This window comes from Sturnus vulgaris, chromosome 5, assembly GCF_052056855.1.
Source record: "Sturnus vulgaris isolate bStuVul1 chromosome 5, bStuVul1.hap1, whole genome shotgun sequence".
NCBI lineage: Eukaryota > Metazoa > Chordata > Aves > Passeriformes > Sturnidae > Sturnus > Sturnus vulgaris.
Window position 1 is genome coordinate 54,808,637 of NC_142247.1, and position 18,200 is coordinate 54,826,836.

The following is an 18,200-nucleotide window of genomic DNA, read 5'->3' on the forward strand; positions in this document are numbered from 1 at the left end:
GGGAGAGGTGCCAAAGGCAGCAGAAAGGTACTTAGAGTGAATATTTGGGAGACAGGAGTTCCCAGCTACAAGCTCCAGTTGCTGCTTTAGTATGCCTCTAGATGAACAATCTCCAGACTGAATCCCCCCTCGCTCAGGCTCCAAGCTGTTAGGTGAGAGATGGCTACCTCAGGAGTCACATCACTGGGTTAGGGTTGCATCGATGGTATTTTAGTTTGGGCCCTGGGAAGCTATGCAGTATTTGGCTAAATTCCAGCATGCAAAAAGAGAATACCTTTTTGCCTAGTTAGATCTCTATGTTTGGCTCTTTTCTCTAATGAAGGTGAAGTTTATCCTCCTGGACACTTATTTTGCTAGCTAATTTAAGTAATATTTTATTACTTTTTTATAATTTTCGTCCTCAGTCAGCTAAAAAAAGGATGCTAAATGCAAATCAAAATAAATCCAGCAAGATTAAATAACACCTTTGGGGTACTGGGGTACATCTTCGGGTATAAAATTGGCATGGGTAATCTAATCCTTGTAGACCTTACCTTCACTAGAAGCACAGCATACTTAATAAGAAAACCCATCTACTGACAGGATCCACGCACCCCCTACCAGCATGGTTCAATTTTTCTCCATTTCAGTGCACCATTTTCCCAAGGCACTTTTAGCTCAGAATTCTAAGTTTCACACAATAGCAGTACAACTTGCAGAGCAACTGAGGCAATATTTTCACTGTATATATATATTGACAAGGGCTCAGCTGAAGAATCAGAGCCATTGTTAAGAACTGCATTTCAGAGAAGAGCCTACCCAGTTACACAAGCCCAGAAAATAATCAGAGATCTAGAAAATTCAGCATACATGAGAAGTTTGAATGAATGGTAGAGAAGTGTAAAGAATGAAGGCTTAGAGAAGGTATAATCACAATTTTTAAATACATAAATACATACATAAATACATAAAGGGTTTTTGTGAAGAGACAAGAACAACATACCTGCTTTAACATCCGTGTTAAACTAAGGGAAAAAGTGTTTTATCTGCAGGAAGAAAGATTCAGATGGGATATTAGGATTGCAGTGACAGTTAAGAGGTAGACAGCCTGCAAAACGTTCAGACCTCCATCAATGGAGATTTTTAGGAGAACATAGAATCACAGAATTATTAAATACTTTGGGTTGGAAGGCACCTTGTAAAGCTCATCTAGTCCAACTCCCTGTAGAGAGCAGGGACATCTACAACTAGATCAGGTGCCTGAGACCCCTGTCCAGCCTGACCTTTAGTATTTCCAGTGATGGGGCATTGACCACCTCTCTGGGTAGCCTGTACCAGTGTTTCACCACCCTCATTGTAAGAAATTCTCTCATAGCTACTCTAAACCTACCCTCTTTTTGTTTATTATCCTTACTTCTTGTTCTATTGTAACAGTCCGTCTTTCTTATAGGCGACCTTCAGGTACTGAAAGTCTGCAATAAGGTCACCCTGGAGCCATATTTTTCCAGGCTGAACAACCCCAACTCTCTCAGCCTTTCCTCATGGGAAAGGTGCTCCAGCCTTCTGATCAAATCTATGGTCCTCCTCTGGACAAACATGTCAAAATTTCCCTACAGGTGTATGTGATCCTGCTTCAAGTCAGGGTTATGTTCTAAATACCTCAGAGGTCCTTTCCAGCTGCCTGGGTCTGTGAACCTCCATGTGTGAGGTCACACAGTAGATGTGGTCCCAGGAGAAAAACCACAAATTGCAGAGGGCCTTCTGCATCCAACGGCGACTCTTTGTGTGACAAGTCTTGGGAGGAGGCACCAATCTGGCTGATGAGCTTTCTTGAAGGAAAGAAGCATTTAGAACTATCAAAAGATGACCAAAATCCTAATTTGCCTGTGCCACTGTGCAGGATAGCTCCTTAGCTGATCTGATGTGGCTGAATTTTGTTCAGCTCTCACAAATTTTGTACCAGGCTTTGCCATCTGCTTCCTCAGAGGAGCAGAGTTTATGTAAGAATTACTAGAATGAAATATAGCTGCAGCCTCAACTATTAATCACTTTGAAATGAAACCCCAGGCTTTCTTACACTGCATACAGGAAAGGAGTACAAGCACAGACTTGATGCATATATATGTATATATATATATATATATATATATATATATATATATACACACACACACACAAAACAGAGCCTTTGGAAAACTGAGCATCTGTGTTTTGTACTTGCAGAGACCTCTACAAATCCTTGCAATTCACTTCAGATTACATGAGTTCCAGTTATGTGATGTGCCTGTGATAAACACAGGGTTTATTACATCCTGAGTTGCTGTCCACAACTAAATAACTTAATCTTCTAATAAATTAAAACATGAAAAAAACAGGCATTTTTAAGACTGATGTAAAGACGACATTGAGATTTTGCAATATCCTGATGAACTACAGCTCTTTACTGCAGACAAAAGACAGCAACTGCACTTTGGCTAGTTCTTTGTTGCATCTCTCTGTGGACAAACACCACTTTATTCTGGCTTGAATCCAAGTGAACCAACCGTTTTCATCAGGAACATTTTCAGATACTCTGACAGAGTGGTAAAGGCACTCCAAATGTGATTAATGGCAATGGGAGATCACACCAAAGGTTAATGCTTTTTCAGCTGTTTGCCACTGCTCTTAAACCAGAGATTTGGATGCATAGTGGCCACCTATTTCACCTACTCATGCAGGGCAGTTTTCTTATGGCAGATGAAGATTGCGCTGGAGTTCTGGTAGGCAAATGTAATGGAGATGTGCACGGCAATGGAAAGTTTATTAGTCCATCTTTGTGCTGTTATCTAACCAAAATCCACCAAGTTAGATATCCCAGGCCTCAGTACAAACCTCATGATTTATGTATGCCAAAAGCTGCTTTCAAAAACATTCATCCTTTTACCATCTCCCATGAGCATCAAAACATCCACTATGTCTAGCAGGATGCCATGTATTTTATTTTCCATGTTGCTCACAAGGAAAGGCTGCTTTAGCAAACCCACATGGGGTGGCAAGCAGTGTTAAGGAACAGAAGTTTCCCGTTCATTACCCCATTCCATCTCCTCCCTTTGGCAGAAGCAGGTAAGACGTGATTTTTCTACCAATTTCATTGACATGAAAATAACCACTCTTAGAATCAGGGCATCAGGGCTAATGAGCTAGAAATGTACAAGAATAAAAAAAATTGCTCAACACCTTCAAGTGTGGACACTGAAATGCAGCTATTTGACATGCTGAGCTACAACAATGGCACATGATTTATTGATTAGTTGCCATTACATGAGGGAAGCTCGACCAGTCATTTAAAATACACATATTATCTTGGAAATCTTCCTTTGAATAAAAAGGTAAAATACAGCTCTGTGGTTGTAGTCGATACTTTAATTTTCCTTCTTATCTGAAGTGTCATTTGATGAATTCTGAAAGGTCTAAATATTTTACTATGACAAATGCTTCTTTAATGCTGTTGTACCATTCTAAACTCCAACTATTTAAGATGCATTCTGAATTACTATAGTTCAGACACACTTCGATAGTATAAACATAAAATTTCTGCAATGTATATTTGGAAAATACTAATCATGCAGTATCTGAGGTTACTGATGTAAAAAGATGCATTATTTCCAGCACAGAAGAGGTAAATCTGATTTTCCACTTTTGAACAGAACTCTGTAATCATGAACTCTTACTTGTAATTGTCTTCCCATAGCCTACATCTCTATAATAAAATGAATTCAAATATTAGTAGAAAACTATATTATTTTATAAAAATTAAAATATTCTTTTTTTCTACAATATAAATATTTTATAGAAGCATACATGGGAGCCAGCTGATCCCAATTCTTCTACCAGTTGAGGAATTACCAATACTACCAAGTCTAAGTATATTGGCTGTGGTTAAAAAGAATGGCAGAGCAATGGTTTCAGGGTTTTTCTAAGCAGCATGACCAGTTGGATATGCTGCTTTGTCTGGTTATATATATATATATATATATATATATATATATATATATATATATATATATATACAGGTGTGTGTCCTTATGTGTGTATGTGTATTTGTATTTAAATAACAAAAGAAGAAGGGAGGAAAGGGCAGGGCCAAATTAATTTTTATTTTACCTACATCTTGAAACACCACTAAACTTCCTGATGAAAATTCTTATAAATGTTCATTCTTACACATTTCTTTTAATTAAATTCCCCAAAAAATTCAAGCTGGTTTTAAAAAATGCAAGAATTGCCTATATGAAACTCTTCATTAACCAAAGATCTCTTAACCAGGCTCACACACAACCAGGGGCAACCAGGGCAAAGTCAGAACATCAAGTCTTGACTGCAAGGGCTGCTACTTGTAATAGTTATGCATATGCATATAGGTATTGCACACATCCATATAAGGTTTTTTGTGGATTCTACATGGAAATTGTATCCAGAGCCTGTTGCTTTTTTATCACATACCTTTGTGCAGCAATTTATATTTGTAAAAAGTATATGCAAAACTAAACAAAAGAAAAATTTTGTCTGGGTAGTATTTGGCACAGGGGTAAACAAATGCATCAAGTGAGGGCTGGTTAGGAAATACCAAAGCTCACTTTCTCTGTGTGGATCAAATATTTTCTAGCATGAAAGGAAAAAAATGTAGGGAGCTGTACAGTTAACCTTAGGTTATTTCACCCCCTAAACAATTTTTTTCCTGGATTGTTGGAAAATGGACACTGAGAAATCCATCAAGCAAAGAACAACCCCAGATGTATACAAATTGATCTGCCATGTGAGCTTGGTGCAAAGGGCATGAAAATCAGGATGTGCACAGTGACATTTCACAAATCTAATAATAACACCTTATATTTATCTGGCACTTTTTCTACAGAAAAAGTAGATCCCAGGGTGATTTATGGACTGTAAAAATATAAATATGTATATTTGGGTCATTTCAGTCACTAGCAGAAGATGATACAGTGCCCTATCCAAACCAGAGACATCAAATGGAGAGTGAAAAATTCTAACAGATGCTGTGTTTATATCTTTGTCATGAGACTAAACCCATTCAGGTAGTATCCTACTTCTTGTGCCTTTTGCTTTCCCACTATTGATAAACATTTCTTACGAAGGATGGTGGTAGCAGGACTGCTAGGGCAGGTTGAATCTTAATGGTTGCCCAGTAGAGCTGATGAACTGCTGCTCAATGAAGAATAATATTTTTCTCCTTCTTCCCCCTCCCCATCCTTCAGAAGAGAGCTGAGATATGGAAAATCCCCAAGCATGTAAGGATGTAAGGAGGTTGATCCAACATGTGGGCATGCAGACAATCAAAACCGTCTGCACACAGAAAGTGTAATTTTCAAAACTTTACAATGGATTTGATGTTCTTTTTTAGCTGTTTGGGTTCCTTCCAGTTACCTCTATTACCACAGGGCAACAACCTTCCTTCCTAAAGACTGGTAATCAATCATCTGACTGTTTATCTGCCCATCAGCCCCTCATAAAAATGTCAGAACACATTGCTTGGTTGCAAACAAATGAATAAAAGAGGTAGAAACCTCAAAGATAATTAAGTTCCTTGGGATTTGAGAGCATCAGCGACAAGAGACTCAAATGAGTTTTCCAGCAGAGAGAGATGAAGGAGGAGCTGGGCTGCGAAGGGCCGCGCTCGGCAGCAGCCGCGCTGTGCCGCTCCGGCCCCGCAGCAGCGCCCGCCTCCGCCGCCCAGAAGGGATGTCACATCGGACATGAAACAGGAACGCGAGACCAGCTTATCGCAAGGAGTGAGTCAGACACGAAACCACAGGAAACCTGGCTGCATTACTTGTGTTGATCACGGAACAAGGTGTTTTTAATAATAGCTGAAAATTCGGCTCTTTTCTACAGGCCTGGGAGGTCTCAGCAGTCGGAACAATACTGTGTATGGCTGTGTCTTTGGACAACATTCAGAACTGATGGCACTGGGAAGAGAAGCAGGCAGGGAAGAGACACAGGTGTCATCTTCAGTGTAAAAGAAAATAACATTCAGAGAAAAAATAACAGGCAGAGAAAAAAAAACAGGGAAATACACGTAACAACAAATGGGTGACAACAAAGTAAGGAGAGAAAGGCAGAATGCAGAATGAGGAAATAAAGAGGAAATTGAAACCTAGACTGGAGTTCTATTCACGCACAGCCCTGTCATCTGTCCTGATGCTGGAGAGGGAGGGAACAAAGGTTTCTGTCCTGAGCCGCACCCTGTGCATATGCATGACTGCAGTGAAGATTCTCAGGAGTCTGGGAATCTGTTAATCATTCAGTCCTTTACTTGTTGCTCTTTTCTAAGCACCTCTGGATTTAGGATTTGATTTGACCTCTTCTTTTTCTTTTTTGGTAGATGATGATAAGAGAGGGAAGTAATCCTTCAGTTGGAAATAGCAGGTTTTGATGTGCAGCTGTTTATTGGAGTTCACTGGACAGTATCTCCCTGTATCACCTCTCCATGGGTCAGAAGAATGGTGTGCTGGTTCCAAGACGAGGAAGTGCAGAAGACCTCCTTGTGAGCACTTTCACCTTTGCAAGTGGGCCAAGTGCTGAATTTAGCATGGAATTCAGTAATCAGAGTGCTGTGGCGCACATTTGTGTCCCAGCTGGTAGAAGCATGGGCCAATATGCCACACTGCTGCTTTAGCACATCCACATGTGCCTAGCAGAACAGCAATTTATGGAGGCTCAGCAGAGAAGATGGCTATCCTGGGGTAGGATGCTGTGTGGCTACCTCAAGCTCGAGATCAGCTTCATAATCCCTGTCACACTTGGCAAACTCTAGTGCACAGCAAGGGATTGTTATGGACTGGATGAGGATTCAGCACAGCTCCACTTCACTAGCTCTTCTGTCGAACTAAATAAACTGTCACCATTGCTCTGGCTCTGTATACGTCCACAGGCAGGCTAGTTAAAAAAGTTGTCATGAGGCCAAAGCAACAGGAGCTGAACAGGAGCTGGAGGAAACTGTTCCAGCCAAAAGGAACTGTGTTGTGAGCTGGGAGGGGGCCAAGGCTTAGATTTAACCTGAGTACAGCCACTTTGAGACAGTAAAAGTGTGGCAAGTGCAGTCCTGGTCAGTAGCCATCAGACGGAGCAGATGTGGACTTTTCCCCAGAGTAGGGAGAGCAGAACATTAGGTTTGGTGCAGGCAGGGTAGGGGGATGAGTGACAGAGACCCCAGTGAAAGGCCCTGGGGCAGAGTGTGATGGAAGGCAGAGATTCACAGCCCAGGGCACAAACAGAGCTGCCAGGCTGGTAATTCCAGGGCATTCTGCCAAAACTTAGGGTACAACCTGGCCAGAAGCCCAGATGTTGTTGAGAAAGCAGCCTGGAAAGTCAGGTGTTACCAAGCCCATTAGCAGCCTGTGAGTTTCTCCTTACTGGATTCCTCACAAGGATTGCAGGACATGACTCATCCAGTTTTCCTAGGGAAGTCCCATCTCTCTCTTCAGATTCCCCTTCTCTCTTCCAGTAAGTGAAGAGGTACAGTAGGGGAATCCAGACCTTCTGAAATAGTACTTATGCCAGAGCCATTCTTTCTCATCTTGCAGTGACTCAGCCCAGTCAGGTGAAGAGCAGGAAGGAAGCCAATAAACAAGGACAAGGGCCTTCTGGTGGAGGTTAGCACAAAAACTGAGCCAGACTGGCAAAATCCAGCCAGCAAAGTCTGCTTCACCTATGCAATCCCAAAGGGAAAACTCCACAAAACTCTATATTATGTCTGAATGGTCCCAACCCACTGTAAAGTCTGTGGTGGCACTTTGCACAGACAGGGTCTGAAAGTGACTTTTAAGATCTCTTCCAAAAGTATAACTTCATTCTTGCCCAGGTTTTTGGAGCTGATTTTAATTTGTTTTAATAATAATAATAAATTTTAATTTATTATTATTCGTTGCTGTTTTGAGATGCAAAGGTAACTTTTCAGCAACTTCCAGTTTGGGAAGCATGGCGTTTGGATCAGCTGTCTCCTGTTGTTTTAGTAGCAAGCACAACGACACAGCATTTAATGAAGCTGCGCTCAAAGTGCCAAGAGCAGCAAATTAATTACTCCTTGAAACACTGCTGGTCCAAATTCCACTGATGGAAAGTTACAAAGTCTAAGCAACCTGACCAAAGCTTATCTGAGCCATTCTTCTAAGACATCCCTCCTTTTAATAGATTGTCCCTACATTAGCTATAGTTGAGACAAATTTAACATCTGAACGTGGAGATGATGATGCTATAGCAAGGCAATGCTGTGTTCACAACACGTCGAAGTGGGCACTGCAATAACTCTGTTGATCTGTTTCTGGGGGAAGGCATGAAAAATTTGCACACAGGCTATTAAGTAGAGTGCTTGAGCAGAAAAAGAAATTGTGATTCAGAGAATTTACCTAACAGGAATGAACCCTAGAGTACTTCAAGTTCAGTAAAAGGGATGCCAGTGACATATTCTGGGCCCCTCAACGACAAGGGTGTAGAAGGGAGGCAGCATCTGGGCGCTCAGAGACTCTGCTCATGGGATAAGGAGCGGGAATTACACTGTTCCTTCATGTTCAGGAGCGTCTCCAGGACACTACCGGGATACGACAGGTACCCCAAGGCCCTTAGGTACAGCCCAGCAGGTAGACCACTGCCTAGCTGGAGAGCGCCGTGGAGGCCAAGCGCCGACCCCGGCCGCGGGCAGAGGCTGCCCAGAAGCAGCTGCCGGCAGTCTCGCCGCTCCCGCTGTTCAGCCCACGGGCGGCCGGGGCTCGGTGCCCCCAGCGCTGGAGCTGCCGGCCCCGGTCCCGGTCCCCCGGCGGGGCTCGCAGCGGCCCCGGTTCTCCGGGAGCACTCGGCCCCGCCGAGCCGGCTCTGCCTGGCTGGCGGGCAAAACAAAGCGGAGATAGGGAAAGGAAAACGGGAAGAAAGTCCGGCTCCTGCCGCTTCCCAGCCCTCCGCCTGGATCTCCCTGCATGAGACAGCGCTGCAAGCGGATCCTGACCGGGGGCAGGGGGTGGAGAGAGGAGGAGGAGGAGGAGGACGGATAGAGGGAGGGAGGGAGAAAGGGAGGGAGGGAAGGAGGGACGAACGGGAGCCTCTCTCCTTCCCTGGGCTGTTTTTTCAGTTTCCTGTCTCGCATTGTGCTCACAGCGGATATGTGCTGCGCCTACAGGTGTGTCCCCTCCTCGCAGCTTTTCCCCGGCTCCCAAGCGTAGGCTCTGGCTGTCGGGGGGCGGCGGCGGATCGTGACCGCCATGTGATGATTATTTCTCTTGGGGCGGTTTCTCTCTCCTCTCGCTCTCTGCTTCCCCCTCCCTCCCCGCCGCTCTCGTCCTTCCTCTCCGAGGTGGCCGCAGCCGCTGCCGCCTTCGCGCTGACTCCGGCTGCGGTGGCGGCGGCGGCGGCGGGGCCCGCCGGGAGCATGGGCGGCAGCCGGGGGTTGCCGTAGCGCCTCTGTCCAGCCCACCGCCACCCACCCCGGGCTGCCGAGGCCGCCGCTCCCGCTCGGGCAACTCGGACGGTCCGTGCCCGCGGGCTCTCTCCCGCCAGCGCCTGCACCTGTTGAAGGTAACGCAGCCCCAGCCCTGCCGCCGCGCCGCGGGATGGGGCGCGGAGGGGAGGGGGAAGGCGAATTCCGCGGCGACTTCCCCCTGTCTCCGCCAGCTCGGGAGCTGATGAGTTGTGTGTAGAACAGCTTTTCTCCTCCTCGGCTGCGGAGCCAGGGGTAGGCGGCGAGGGCCGGGGCGGAGGGGGCTTTATACCGCGCTGCCCGTGACCAGATGGTTTTGGTTAAGGGGCTCCCGGGTGGCGGCTCTGGACTCGGAGCGCCTTTCCCAGCCGCCGTGCTGGGCGGGGAGGTGGGGGAGGCGCGGGGAGTCGGCTCCGGCCGGCAGCCGGGGAGCGCCGGTGTCCGGCGAGCTCCCTCCGCCCCGCTCAATGGAGGCTGGCTGTTCTTCCTGGGAGTTTCGCAACCCCGAAGCGGCCGGGGTCAGCAGCCCCGGTGGCGCGGCTGGCACTGGCCCGGCGCCCAGCCCGCGCTCCGCCTGCGCACCGACTCGGGAACTCGTTTGGGATTTTCCTTGCAAACACATTTTGTCTCTTTGCAGAGGCAGCTTTAAACTTTCTTTCCAAACTGTTAATTAGATACACTGTACTTTGCTCATGTTCCGTGCAGGCAAATGGGAGTGAGAGTCTGGAAAGGCTTGTGACTCAAGGCATAGTTATTCGGGAGGTGCAGAACATCTTTACGTGCCGCGTTCAGATGGGCTGTACCTGTAATTTGTGACTTTGCTTCTCCAAAGATTTCGTCGGTCTTGGTGACACCGGGAGGTAGAAGGGATCTTTAACCCTTTGGGTCCTTTCGGGGTTAATCAGACGCTAGGTTGAATATACAAAGGAGGAAGTGTAAGTTTATTGCCTCACTGAAATCTGATGGAAAATAGCATTGCTTTTGTCCACAAGTTACAACACTATGGTCCTGTTCCTATCGCTGAGCTCATCAAATCCCTCACTTGCTCTCGAGGGAACTTAGGCTTTTCTAACGAAGGCTGTTACCTTGAATGTGATGATGAGCTTATTGAACACCAGAGGGAACTCTGAATAGGTAATTCATTCGAGGGAGATATATGCTTATTTTACTGTTTATGTTCTCATTACAATGGAATCTAGGAGGAAGCAAAGGTTGGTAAGTAATAGGCTGCTGGTATGCACCTATGACTTCAGTTTTCTTTACAGTTCTTTTCAGAAGACATCAATTCTAAATTTGGAATTTGGGCTGAAAGATTTTTTTTCTTCTTTTTTCCCCCAAAGCTTGAAATGAGCAACTGGTCTTGCAGGAGCAGGGTTGTGTGCTATGCTGTAGGCAAATCAGTTGGGAGACCTGTTCACTATATGCTAGGGAGTGAGATTATACATGCATGTGGGGCTGATGCTTAATATCCTGCCTACCTCTCAGGTTATGAGACAGATCCAGCACACTTGGGTATGGGGGCTGCTGCCTACAACTGATGTACCAGAATAGAACATGCTTCCAGTCAAAACAAAAGGGAGGAAGGAAGTCTACTTCCAAGCCTAGCATGGCTTGTCCTCCTTATCCAGAATACTTGTGGATCTAAAGCCTAGTGTGATTGCCTGTGAAGTAGAAAATACTCTTTCTTAAAATATGTGACTTAAACAAATACAGAAACTAAATCGTGTCAGTGTTTGGGAAAGGAGTTTGAAAGTACCAAAGGCTTTTTAAATCATCTGAGATTATTGTAAGAAGCTAGGATCAATCCACTGAAATGTGATACTGTATTTTGTAGTAACATAAACCCCCAAAATGTGCAACTGAAGCTTTGGATGCTCATGATAGTCTGTTACAACAGTGTTGATAGCCAGGCTCCTTTGATACTCCTGGATTGTCAACGACATGGGAAGGGTAGCAAAATAAATACACTTGCGACTCTGACTTATGCTCTAGAAGCTGACGCATTCAGGTGTTCACCCTGTCCCTTTGCCAGAGGTTATTCTGCCGTTCAGGGTTATATTCCATTGAACTTTGAATCTGTCAGGGTTTACATACAGGCATATGAATGTAAACTTTATTTTATGGCTGTTCATATTAGTGTGTGATGTGAAGTCTGAGAGCCTGAATCGCCTGTATGTCTCTCTGTTGTGACAGAGGGACAAAGCAAACAGTTGGGGTCAGTTGAATGGAGCTACAGTTGTGAACCATACTCCATAAGCATCTAAATTCTTCTGAAATGGTGGATGTGAGTCCAGTGAACTATCTCCTACCAGAACTTGATGGGCAGTGGTACTGGGGAGGCAGCTCTGCACAAGGAGATGCTGTGTGACCTTCTTGGTAGGTTGGTTAGCAGCACACAAGGTTCTGGGTTTCAGAAGGATGTAGTAGATGGTGCACCTGAACAGCCCTCTCTTCCTTTCCTCATTCATCCATTCTAGAAATCAGAAAGTGATCTAAGTTTTTTTGTTCTTTTATCTAAGTCTTGCTTTGTTCATATGAACTTGAAGACTTGTTATGTAAAATATCCTCACTGAGGGAAAAGCATTACTCTGCCTGAATTTTCTATAGATGATGCTGGAAGTTAGATAAAAGCTTTGTATACCTTTACAAAACTGGGAGTTGTTTGTATTGCATGCAGAAGATCACTAAGGAGAAATTACATTTTGAAGGAAGACCTCTTCATGAATACCTATTAAGAACAAAAGAGCCCCACTTAATTGTTGCAAATGGGTTTGGATTCTGGCTCAATTTCGAGAAAAAGATTTGAACATTTTTTTATGAAGACGTAATACTAAGCGTTTGTATTTTTGTAATGGTTATAATTTGGAAACTTTCATATACTTTTAAATTATTTATTGTATGAAGCACTGAATGAAAATATTTGTTACGCTCGTGTCACATTCAGAATATTGAATTACAATTGTAAAATTAAGGTAACAAGCTTAAATTGGGATTTGCAACTTTAAGCTCTTGCCAGCAAGCAGCTAATGGCAGCATTAACTGCTAGAAAAGTAATTGCTACCGTTCTTTTACTGTCATTTTGTTCTCACTCTCCTCCAGTCAGCCTGTTCCGCAGAGATATCATGAATATTCACTGAAATAGCTTGGCATTGTCACTTATGCAATTTCTCATCAGATCCAATGTGTTGATGAGCTAATGTGCACTTGATTAAATGTACTTGATTTATGCAAACAAAAACTCTAGGCCCTTCTTGAAGTAAAGTTAGCACCTGCACAGCTATTAGTGAGATGAGAGTCTAAATAATTATGATGAAATTAAGTAAACAAACAACCTCAGTGTGGTATTCCTCCTACTTCTTCACTTTTACCTTTTTGTTCAGCTCAGTAGTGGATATTTATTTTGGCTTTTCTTGCAGGTTTTCTAATGCACCATAGGAAATTGTAAAGCACAGTTTATAGTGGAGAGTCTATTTAAATGGCTAATACTAGGGAAAAAAACCCAAACAAACAAGAAAAAAGAGTATTATTAGCTGTAATAAGGCCAGGTATAATAAGGTAACTAGGATTAGTGGAGCATTACTTAAAGAGTTTTGTTTGAGTCTCACTTGAATTTGACATTGATCAGTTAATCCTTGTTGAAAATAAAATAAAATCACATAGCCCGAGTAAGTGATTGAGGACATGTCTGTTGTAATAAAAACCAGTATTTGGATAGTAAGTGGTTTAGCCTCTTACTTTTTAATTGATGAAACACGTGTAGAAATAAGGAGTTGAAAATAGACATTTTATTTAGCGATCAGTGGCTTCATGGTACAAAAAGCTTTCTAACTATCTATAAAACTGCTCAAATCTGGCTACAAAAAGAGGCCATGGAGTCCTTGCCCCTGGAGGCAGCAGAGGATGGATGGAGGAGGGAGAGGACACATGCTTGCCCAAGCCCTGGAGCAAGCAGACAGACTGGAAAGCTGTTCGGGGGATCTTGTGGATCTGGGGCTTACTTTCTTTAGACAGATAGTAATTTAGTTGCCTGTTAAAATCAACTATTTCTATCTCTATCTCTGCAGTTGAATCTCTGGAAATATATAACTTTTGGATCTCTCTGAGTTTCCATCTCAGGTGGTTGAGGGAAAACTTACTTGTTGTTGTAATGTCTAAAAGTGTCTGTGCTTAATAAATGTTACTAACAGTTATTTAAAAAATCTCAACGTCAATGTGGTGGTCAGCCCCTGCTCAGCTGCTCAGCCTGACACCACCATAATACAGGAGAGAGGAATGTGTCAGCAGAGCTGTGGTCACCAGCCACGTGCTTGTTGGGACGCTTGGTTTCTCTTTGGAATTCAGCTTCTGGGAGCTGGCGCCAGCACGGATTGATGATTAGCACCATGCTGAGTTCCCCAGGCTTGTCAGCCTCAGTACTCATCAGGGGACAGAGTCCACCTGGCACCTTCTGAAAGACTTCAGCCTTGCTCCACCTTTGTAGTTAGCTTCCAAGTTTCTCCCTTTGTAGCTTCACTTGTGACGCGCCCCTGGTCAAAAAGCTTTGTGATTCTGAAAACAAGTGAATTTAGTAGTTTTGATTTATTCAATCAAAGTGTGTCTTCAAGAAGTTAGTTATCCAATTAAAACTTTATTCCTAGCGTTTCACTTGTTTTCTTGTTAACAGGGATCACTAGTTTAAGGTCACAAGTAAAAAGTGAAGATAATCTTCCTGACTTTACCTCTGGGCCCAGCAAGATCATGGCACAGATCCTCCTGGGAGCTATGTGAAAGCCTATGGAAGAGATGGAGGTAATTAGTGACAGGCAAAATGGCTTCAACATGAGCAAATTGCACCTGACAAATTTGATAGCCTTCTACAGTTACAGTGTAACAGTTACGGGTTACAGTGTTGGTGGATGAAAGAAGAGCAACCAATGTCATCTACCTGGCCTTGTACAAAGAGTTTGACACTGTCCCACATGGTATAGTTGTGTAAACTGGAGAGAATGGATTTGATAGATGGACCGCTCAGCAGATAAGGAATTGGCTGGATGGTTGTACTCAAAGAGTTGCATGGTATGATGTCCAAGTGGAGACCACTGGTGTACCTCAGGCTGGTATTGAAACCAGCACCTTTTAACGTCTTTGTAGGTGACTTGGACAGTGGGATCGAGTGCACCCTCAGCAAGTTTGCCAGTGACACCAAGCTGTGGGGTGCAGGTGACACGCTGGAGGGAAGCAATGCCATCCTGAAGAACATGGACAGGCTCGAGAGGTGGGCCTGTGCAAACCTCATGAAGTTCAGCAAGGCCAAGTGCAGCGTCCTGCCCCTGGGTTGGGGAAATCCTAAGCACAAGTACAGGCTGGGTGGAGAATGAAGTGAGAGCAGACCTGAAGAAGAGAACTTGGGGGCTGTTGGTTAACAAGAAAGTCAACATGATCCCGCAATGCACACTCACAGCCCAGAAAGCCACATTTATTCTGGGCTGCATCAAAGAAGCCTGGCCAGGTTGACAGCAACATAAGAAGATTCTGGCACTGTTGGAGTAGTCCAGGGGAGGGCCATGTAGATGATCAGTGAGCTGAAGCACCTCTCCTATGAAGATGGGCTGAGAGGGTTAGGGGTGTTCTGCCCAGAAAAGAGAAGGCTTTGGGAAGGGAACTTAAAGAGAAGATAGGGCAAGACTATTTACAAAAGCGTGTAGTGACAGGAGAAGGAGGAATAGGTTCAAATTGAAAGACAGTAGGTTAGATTAGCTATTAGGAAAAAATTCTTTAGTGTGGAGGTGGTGAGGCAATGGAACAGGTTGTCCAGGGAAGCTGAGAGTGCCCCATACCTGGACATGTTCAAGGTCAGGCTGGATGGGGATTTGAGTAACCTAGTCTAGTGGAAGGTATCCAGGGGTGCTGGAATGAGATGATCTTTGAGGTCCTTTCCAACCCACGCCTTTCTCTGATTCTATGATTACGTAATTTGCAGTGAACGGCTTTGGTATTTCTTGACAATCTTTATGTTGCAGATGTCATTCTTTCTGTCTTTGTTTTTTGAAAGCCTTCTCAATCCTACAAGAATCCAGGAAGCTGTAGGAAAACTTTGCCCCTAAAATGTCCTAATTCTATACTGTACCTTCAAGTAGAACCATCAGAACCACTCTTCCAGATTAGGTACATGGAAACTGCCTGTGAACATGATTTTAAATAAAAATCCATGAGATGTTTAGCACTTAAACTGAATTGTTCCAGAACTTACTTTTTTTATTATGAGGTACGTTCATGCTAATTGCTGAACAGACCCGAGTAGCATATTTCTAGTTAAACTGGATTAGGTCTGCATGTTGACTTGGATTGAAGGAAGCTCTCATAAACCTGACACTAATCTTGCTCTATCTAGAGGAATTATTAATGTGATAGCTCTGTGTCTCAGAGAAGGGATGCAGAAAGCTTAATGTTCTGTCTATAATTACTGACTGTTTTTTAAATATGTAAAATTTTCAGGAGTGAACTCCTCAGATCTTTTTCCCCAGGGCTCTTGTTTATCTTCTAGATAGTTTAAGGAGAGATAGTATCTCCTTCTGACGTCTAAGTATATAAAGAAGATCTAGCTCTTGCATTTCTATTGGCATCACTGTTTAGAATTTATGAAGGACCAGTTTTTTAACCAATGTTTACCCCATAGGAAAACTGTTATTGGTCAAATGTATTCAACCACAGGGAGAAAACAGAGGGCAGAAGATACAAACCACATTGATCTGGTAAAAAGGGTGCAACTGAAATACAAGGTGAAGTTTACCATCCTGAATCAGGAGCAGTTAGTAATCTTTTGCTGGGGTTTAAACTAGGCCTGCAAAGCAAATAAAAGCTGCTTCTTTCCTGAAGATACATGGCACTTGGAATGGTTAATAGTAGAAAGGTATGATTTCCTTTAGCTTGTATTGGTTTGTTAGTTAGTTAGTTTCTCTTTAATGGATCTGATTATGCTCATTGCAGCTGGAAGTCCAAAATATACAACATGTCTCTTAAATATATCAGAAGAACATTAATTTGGCCTTCCTTGGTGTGTTATCACTGTGTGTTGAATTTATATGCTATCTTCGTTTAATCAGTATGGGACAAATTGGTATAAATTTGGTGTTGGGCCTGTTGAATTATAGGGCAATAAAAGGCAGTAGTTTGATCTCTTCTATTTCCAGTTTTGCATGATTAAGTAGTTTAAAAGCAGTGAAATTTTTTTCTGTGCAGTTTTGACATGAATCATCAACAATTGGAACTTTTCCCTCATGAAGTGAGTAGTGCCTCATGTAAACTGCAGTTGTGGTTATGATGTATGCACATCTCATATGGGCAGAAGTTGCAAACCTTAAAAACAACTGAAGTGGGTGACATTGACAAACCTTAAAAACAACTGAAGTGGGTGACTTTGAGGATTTTTTCCCCCACATATGTCAAATGGCAGTGGTTTTGTCTGAAAGGCTTTTACACAAGCAGAAAATGTCTTTGCAAGTAATTTTAAGAAGCTTTTCAAGAGTCAGTAACTTTGCAACCACAAAGCTGGGTTCATGACTCGGATTATGCATGTGCTGTGTGGTCCAGGTATTGTCACCTTCTGCCTACCCAAGCTGTTGAGATGAAAAACCAAAAGACTTAATTTGCCTCAGCAATCTAGACTCCTAAGTGGTGGTATGAGTTTATGTATTAGTAGGTTGGATAAAACTCCAGAGAGGTGACATCTCTGTTTATTAACAGATGGCTTCTTGGTTTGACATTTAACTAGGGGAAGATCTGCAAACATTTCACAGTCCATTGTGCATTTAATTCGTTTGGTAGCATCAATGAAAATGCAGGGCAATATTCTTATGTTTTGGGTTTTTTTAAATTATTTGATTGAGTGTTTTTTCTTTGGTTTTAGGTTTTGTTTGGGGTTTTTTCAGAATGTCATCTGGAGTTTAGGGTCAGTGGAGCTGTCAAGTCCCACAGTTGTTTGAGCATCTCACTTGGCCATTGCTCATGGGCCAAACAAATTCTGGGACTAAAGCATATCTTACCTTGAAAATTCTGAGGAAAAAAAAAATCTGTCTTTAAGAGTGCTGTTTCTGTTTGGTTTTGCCTTTTCAGAATTTTTTCTTGTTTCTAACAAGGGCCTTCTATGGTTTTGAATTGCATCTGTTCATGCCTTTTAAGTTTTCTTGTGGCTATAGTAAATACTTTTTTTTGTTGATAAACTTTTTTCCTTAAAAATGATCAAGTAAACTGTCAGTTGTCTGGGTGGCTTATCAAAAGGACTGAATCTTTAAATCTGATTATACCTCATGCTTTTTACCCTCCCCTCTCCCCCCAGATGCTAATTGCTTTTGTATCTCTACTTTGCATGTTCTATAATTTTCAACATCTCTTTCGAGCATCAGCCATGGAACTGGGCAGAGTATTTCAGTGTCACTCTTTAGTGTATGCCCCATGCTAACCCAATCATTATTTTCATTCACTCTCATATCTTGGAACCCAGGAGCCGTATTAGCCCTTCTAATAACAACAGAAGCTCTGAATACCATGCTTAGCTGTGCAGCTGTGTTGACTTCGTCCCTTTTGCTTTCCTTGCTTCAGAGGTCACAGTCCTCTGATATGCAAACCTTACCTGCATCCCTTGTAACTTAATATATAAATCTGCATTCAGACATCTTACAGTTGTTTTGGTTGGAATGAGCACAATTTGACAAGTAATTGTGTTAACTCTGTGATTGGTCTTCTGTTTTTATTTCTTATGTTACTAAACCATGTAATC

The 18,200-nt window shown here is 43.1% G+C and overlaps 1 protein-coding gene across 2 annotated transcripts in view; it reads left to right on the forward strand.

Moving 5' to 3' along the window:
* Window positions 1–9,061: 9,061 nt before the first annotated feature.
* PLXNB2 (plexin B2) overlaps window positions 9,062–18,200 on the forward strand; it is a 252,026-nt gene continuing 242,887 nt past the window's right edge. Inside the window, exon 1 of one of the 2 annotated variants that reach the window (XM_014877714.2) lies at window positions 9,062–9,148. The gene's annotated coding sequence lies outside the window, so the exon portion shown is untranslated. Of the gene's footprint in view, window positions 9,149–9,524; window positions 9,544–18,200 lie in introns of those variants that run through there. The other variant, XM_014877715.2, reaches the window with a different exon arrangement.